The sequence below is a fragment of the Anthonomus grandis genome, chromosome 3, assembly GCF_022605725.1.
Source record: "Anthonomus grandis grandis chromosome 3, icAntGran1.3, whole genome shotgun sequence".
Classification (NCBI taxonomy): domain Eukaryota; kingdom Metazoa; phylum Arthropoda; class Insecta; order Coleoptera; family Curculionidae; genus Anthonomus; species Anthonomus grandis.
The window spans coordinates 21,512,779-21,520,710 of NC_065548.1; positions in this window are offsets into that span (position 1 = coordinate 21,512,779).

Here is a 7,932-nt window from a genome sequence, read left to right on the forward strand (position 1 = left end):
ATAAGTTGGTAAAAAAGACGTTTTTTTTTAAAACGTATATTATCTTGAAAACGATACCTTTTCAGACTCATGTTCATAGGAATAATTTGTTATAGAAGTATTATTTAATCTCCTATTTATTTGTGTTTTTTTTCTACATTGATTATTTAGAATTACTTATTATAAAAATGTTTTAATTACTTTTTTTTTAATTTAGGTGAAAAAAAATATTCATTTTAGTTAATTTTTAATATTTGGTGAAGATGTAGCTTTTTATCATTTTATCTATATGGTGAATAGGTTTCTATACCACAGAATACAGTGTCACATTTTTTTTTGAATTTTGTCTTATATCTTCAAATACATGAAATTTCATGCTGGGCATCCTGAGCAACCCGCCTTATTCTTTCATATCTATAAAGTCTTTAATATGAATTTAAATTTAATCTATTTTTTATATATTTCTACCATGGGTTTTTATTACCGCAACAAGAAACATTTGACCATAGATGCATGGCCACCTTATGGTCAATCACCCTTTATGTGTAAAAATATCAACACCATCATTCATATCTATATTCAAATGAATCTTTACTGGGTTATCTTAAAATTCTCAATGCGTAAACTAATATTTAATGCAAAAAAATGAATTTATAACTAAGGTCATTTAACGTAAGGCACATATTAAAGTAATTTGTTTCTTATGCAATCAGAATTAAAAATGGTAAAAACATATATTGGCCTTGAATATATGAGGATTGTTTTATTCATACAATAAAAGTGTCATTTTTTATGGTTTTATTTAAGAGTTAAACTCGTGTCAGCTGTACAGCGGGGCTATAGATATCTTTTTTTGTGTACCTTACTGCAATTTTTCTCGCTCTTTAATTTTATTTTAATTAATAAATTTAAGCGAAATAGTTCGTTACTTATGATGCTTATACAGGGACCGCCTAAAGTTCCGCATACATTCGATAAAAATTAGAGACATGATTTTTTGAGAAAACGCTCGGACCCGTCGATTTTTATTTTAAGTTGCGCATTATTTCACATACATTTTTGTATACAGGGTGGAACAAAAAAAAGATATGACGTCATCGGTAATTTTTTTAAATGGAATGCTATATTTTTTATTGCATTTATGAAATATAGGCGAAATTCCAAGCAAGTTTTCTATAACACACCTTATCTCAAAACTCAACTGTTTCAGATTTATTTACATTTAACCAACAAGAAAGCAAGTAAGTACGTCTATTTACAAATTAAGATAAAATGGAGGATAAAATGTTATAAACTGTGAAAACTCTTATTAATGTATTAAGTGTTCAAACTGATCCCCATTTACTTCTTGGCAGAAAGCAAGACGGTATACAAACTCTTGTAAAACACTATTAAATATTTCGGGTGATATAGGTACGTCTAATTTCTATCTAATTCTAATTTTCAAATCTTCTACGTTGTTTGGCTTTTCAATATAAACTTTACTTTTCAGATACCCCCATAGAAGATAGTCGCAGGAATTTAGGTCTGGTGACCTGGCGGCCACTCTATTGGCGCTCTTCGTCCTATCCATCTTCCTGGGAACACTGTATCCAAGTAATTACGGACATCTCGAAAGAAATGTGGCGGTGCGCCGTCTTGCTGAAACCACAAATTATCTGTCGGGACAGCAGGACAGCAGGGTCTTGTTCGTCTGGGTATAGGGCAGCCAAAGCAGGGATAAGATCTTCTTGAAGAAAATTCAAATAGCGTTATCATGTTAAGTTTTCTTCGAAAAAGTATGGCTCTATTACTTTATTTTCCACGATACCAGCCCAAACATTAATAGATTTACGGTACTGTATTGCTCAGTTGCCCAGAGTGGATTTGACACTGACCAGTACCGACAATTTTGCCGATTTACGACACCGTTTAAATAAAAAGTTGCTTCATCCGAAAACAAAACTCGGAACACAAACTGACGGTTATTATTGCAATTGTTCATCATTTGCTCGCAAAATTGGTTTCTTCGATTAGGATCGTCCTCATTTAATTCGTGTATTAGTCTAATTTTATAAGGGTGGCATTCATTTGCTTTTAAGATGCGTCTTACTGACGTTCCGGCTGTATTATTATCAACTAAAATTTGTAAAGTTGCATTGTTTGGATTTTCTTCGACGGAGAGCAGAACGTTTAATTTTGTTTCTTCAGAAATTTTTGGACGACCTGATCTTGGCAAATCCCTAACATGACCTGAAGTTATGAATTTGTGCTCTATTCTACAAACTGTTGACTGAGAAATAGGATGGTTTGGATATTTGGCATTAAACAGTTCAGTACTTCTTATTGCGTGCGCACTCGATCCCCGTACCCTAGAATCATCAAAATTTCAATTCGTTGGGTTTTCGTTAAATTAGCCATAATTTATTCTGATAAAAACTATTAATTTTCGAACTGACAGTGACATTCGAAAATGGAGATTCTTTACAAGTGCAACCATGGAAATAGAAGCAATTGGCAGTGTTTATAACATTATTTTTATTGTCAATTTTACCTTAATTTGTAAATAGACGTACTTATTTGTTTTCTTGTTATTTAAATGTAAATATTTCGGAAACAGTTGAGTTTTGAGATAAGGTGTGTTATACGAAACTTGATTGGATTTTCGCCTATATTTCATAAATGCAGAAAAAAATATAGCATTCCTTTTAAAAAAATGACCGATTACGTCATATCTTTTTTTTTGTTACAAAAATTTATCAGAAATAATGCAAAACTTAAAATAAAAATCGACGGGTCCGAGCGTTTTCTCAAAAATATCATGTCTCTAATTTTTATCAAATTTATGCGAAACTTTAGGCGGTCACTGTATACTTTGTACGGTTGGCTGTATGCACATACCGATTAGGTATTTAAACTGCTAACAAAGAATATCTTATAGGATAATTGATATCATAGCAGGTGGGTAGTTACGAGATCTTAATTGCAACATGATAATAATAAATAGTGTAAATTTAATTTAACCAGAACTACTGGTTAAACATCTTATAGGGAAAGCAAGGACTTTTGAAACGATGTGATCGCGTGATGTTCCGCGATGCGTACCGCTGAAGTATACAAGTATATAAAAAAATGTAATAAGTACTTAGTAATGATAAATAATAATTTAAGACTCAAGATTTTTTTCTATTTGGCTGAGATTAGTGGTTAAGTTAATCTCTGATTCAATATGTTTGTCATTGGAGTATAGAGTGAGTAAAATCACAGTGGAAAATCGAAAGCTTTAAAAAAATTTTTTTTGCGATTAAAATATATAGGTAAAATTTTGGTAAGTATCAATAATTTGAACACCATTTAAAATCGAAATACTTTCAATAAAAACTGTTTTTTTCTTAAACTATGATAAAATATATGTATCACCTTTTTTCCTCTACCGCTAAGATGGTTAAATTGATTGAGATAAAATTGTTGCAAAAATAATAATAGCTCAGATCGTTTAGAATTGAGATCGCGTTCTACCAATGACTATTTAAATCCTATTTTGATATACTAAAAGATTTTGTTATTTAATTAGTTGTATAAAACTCTTTAACTCGTTATTGTATAAATAAAGAAACGTGGCTTACTAAAATAAAAGCAATAATAAAAAAAATAATTGAAATATTTTAGAAAGGATTTTGGGTGAAAAAAGAAAATTTTTTACTTAATAATCTAATTTATGAATAATTCTTTTTCAAAAAATTGTTGACCAATTTTCGGCAATATTTTTATTAAATAACACGAATATTCTTAAAAATGAGGATGATTAAGTATTCTAAGAAATAGTGCTCGGCCTTAAAATTTTAGTTAAATAAAGAGGATTGTTTATATTAATAGTTTTATATATATTAAAAACTTTAGGAACTAGAGGCAATATTCCAATTTTATTTCAGAAATATTTGGCAATTAAAAAATTCCCAAAGTTTTTATATTTTGGCTATCATTTCTGGTTTATGTGAATGTTCTAAAATCAAAAAGAAGGAATAGATCTGCTATTTTACAGAAAACTCAAGATATTTTCGATTTTGCTTTTTCTAGCTAAAAAATCCTACAAAAATGTACATAACAAAAAATGTAGAGAATTTAATTCTCTACAATTCACTCCATAGACGCGAAGCTGTACAAGCAACTGAAAAAACATTAGAGTAGTGAAAGTAACCAAAAATTAGTTTTTTAAATTTTTCTTCGTAAACTTTTTTTAAAAATCGGCAAAATTTTGGAAAATGTAGATGACAAGAAAACCTACAAAACTAATATTGAATATTTCTCCTATGACCCACCATTCTTGAGTTACAATGCATTGAATGTGGAAAATTATCCTTTACCTGTATAACTTACCTGAACGTGATATCCAGCGCTCTAATATTATAAATCATGTTCGCAAACATGCGAAAAACGTTAGATAAAAAATACGTCACTCTACTTTGTACAAGAGTTTTTTGATTTACAAGAAAACTCATCTGTAAGTCTAATATCTTTGTATAAAAATCCAAAGAGTCGAACTATTTGAAACTCACATTACATGGGCAGACGAGAAATATAAAGAGATATTGTTTTTAAAGTGCTCCAATATTTTTGAAGAACTAGGATTGTTGTGTAATAAATAAAATAGTTTTATGTGTATAACCAGTAGGAGTATATGGTATTGCAGTGGAACTTGATGGTAAATAAGGCCTGAACTATTTTTAAACGCACATTTAAAGTTAACAAAGCGAATAATCTGTGAATTGTACTTTGTACCTTAAAGCCAGTGATTAGAAGCGAAGCTATTCTGCGAATCAACCTTTAGCGCAGTTGCCGTTGCTAATTATTTTTATTTTTTCTTCCTTCTTTATTTAAATAAAATGACTCACTCGAAAAATTGTCGACTGTGCAATAAAGCATTCGGCAAAAAGTTAAAGTTGCAATGTGGAACATGTAATGGTTTTTTCCATCTTGCATGTGGTAACATATCGGAGTTAGAAGCCAGAATAATGAAGGAAAATAAGTCACCGTGGCATTGCAATGCTTGTACTACGGCAGCATGGCGTAAATCACTGGGTCAATCCTCACAGCCCATTAACTCGACTCGCAGAAATGTACAATATGATGATCTAAACAGACGATCATCTTCGCTACTTTTGCCGCATACTGACACTTCTACATCAGGAGCTGATAATGAACTGAAATTACTTATTCGAGAACTCCAGAACGAAATTAAGGAGATGAGGAAATCAATGGATTTTTTTAACGAAAAATATGAAGAGGAGTTGAAGCGCACCAATGTCTTGTCACATATGGTGTCTGAGGTTTCAAACGTGAACCAGATTCTTAAAATGGAGGTCCAAAAACTTAAATTCGTCTTAAATATTAATGAATCTGTGAAAATTAGAAAAAACATCTGCATTATTGGTCTTTTGACTTCTGTGAAAGCGGAGAACAAAGAGACCAAGATAGTGAAATTGCTATAAGTCTGTGTCCAGAGGTAAAAAAAGAGGACGTTGACAAAGTGTAACATATTCCTGTCCATAATGGAGTTAAGTCCATTATCTCTATGAAATCTGCAGATCTAAAGCAGCGCCTGCTACGTTCCAGGACATCTAAGGGAAAAATTACGGCACAAAATTCTGGCTTAGCGGAGACCACCTATCACAATCTACGACGAAGAGGAGCTTACTGAAGAGAGTTACTTACTTTATAAAAGAGCAAAGCAACAGTTAAAGGACACTTATAAGTATATATGGCATAGGGATGGTAGAATTTTGGTACGTAAATCCGATGGTGAAAAATATAAAGTAATCACGAGTGATACGGATATAGAGGAAATGATTGAATAAGGGATTTTTTTTCTTTTTTTTGTGTGTGTTTTTGTTTTTTTTTCTTTCCTCTTATCTAGCTATATTTGGCAGTTACTGTTTATACTAAAATCTAGATTATGAATGGCAAGTTAATAGTGGGACAAATTAATATTCGCTCCTTAGTACCAAAATTTAATAATTTTAAGGCATACGTTGTAGATCACAATCTTGATATTGTGGGAATATCAGAAACCTGGTTGACTGAACAAATTCCTGACGAAATTATTCAAATCCCGGCTTACAACTTAGTTAGGAGCGATCGAAGTACAAATAGAGGTGGAGGGGTAATGTTTTATCTAAGGGATTGTATTAATTTTGAAGTAGTTGATTGTATAAGTAAAAATCATGCAGAACAGTTATGGATAAAATACAAAATTAAACATAATATGTATATTTGTGGAGTTTGTTATAGGCCTCCTGGTAATAATCTTAATAATTTTCTTGATGAGTTTAAGGAAAACGTTTCTATGTTGTTAACAGAATGTGATAATTTTATATGTATTGGGGATTTTAATGCAAATATGGCAAGCCTATCCAACGATGTAAAGCGTTTCTCATCCATTTTACATTCCTTAAGTCTAAAGCAAATGGTCGAACAGCCTACCCACCATGGACCCTCGGGACAGACTCTGTTGGATTTGGTTATATGTTCAGGAGATAATTTAATCTGTTCGTTAAATGTTGATCAAAACTCTAACTTTTCCGATCATTTTTTTGTAAAATGTAAATTAGATGTTGATATTAAAAAATCTAAGCCATTTTCACGTACAGAGATTCTAAAAATTTTAATAAGCCAGAGTTTCTTAATAAACTACATACTATACAATTTATTATTTACCGGATATTAACTCGAAAGTCCACGCATTTACCACGATTCTAATTGAAATTTTTGATGTTTATGCTCCAAAAAGGACGGCTCGTATTACAAAAAAGAAAAGCCTATGGATTACCCCTAATCTAAATTTTTTAATGTCACTTCGAGATAAATGTTTAACCAAATATAAAAAAAAATAAAACTGCCGAAAATTTGGAAGCTTATAGGCAACTGAGGAATTACGTTTCTGATATAAATAAACGGGAACAAAAGGCTTGCCTTAATAGTCAGATTAGACAAAATGGTTCTAAAGAAAACTGGAAACTTATGAGGGATCTTAATGTTTATGTTTAATCTAAAAAGGTAGTTCCCATCGACCGTTGGTCAGTAAATGACATTAATAATTATTTTGTTAATATACCACAAATTAACCCAGACCCTCAGCTATTAAATTATTATCAGAACAATATTTTTATTCAGATTCAGAATTATTCCTGTAATTGTGCACTTAGTAAACTATGCGATAGAGACATCTTGCTTTCCAGATGATTGTAAGTGCTCGCTTGTTATTCATCTGCCTAAGATAAATAAACCTATGAAATTAAAAGATTTGCGCCCTGTAAGTATTTTTCCTACTCTATCAAAAATTTTAGAACGGGTCCTTAACGATCAAATCCGTGATTATGTCCAAGAAAATAGCATATTGCCCACAATACAGTCTGGATTTAGACCAGGCTACAGTTGTTCAACAGCGCTTTTGAAAGTTACGGACGATATAATTCATGGTATCGAGAACAATAATTTAACTGTCTTAATCCTGTTAGACTATTCAAAGGCGTTTGATAAAATAAATGACGATCTTCTACTAGCAATCTTAAAATATTTAGGTTTCACTGATTTCTCGATTAAACTAATTAAAAGTAATCTACAGGGTAGAAGCCAAAAAGTGAAGGTCAATGGCAAAGTCTCAGATTCTGAACAGTTGCTATTTGGGGTTCCACAAGGATCCATTTTAGGGCCCTTGCTTTTTATATTATATACTTCTCAGATGGTAAAGCATTTGCAATATTCTACCGTGCATTTATACGCTGATGACACACAGGTATATAAATCCTTTGGACCAGATCAAATTGTAGAAGCGGTTAATCAATTGAATCAAGATCTAGAGACACTCCTTACAGTTTCTAATAAACATTGTTTGGAACTAAACCCCTTGAAGTCCCAGGTTATGCATTTTGGTAGAGCTCGGTTAAAAAATTTACATTTGCATGATATTCAACTAAC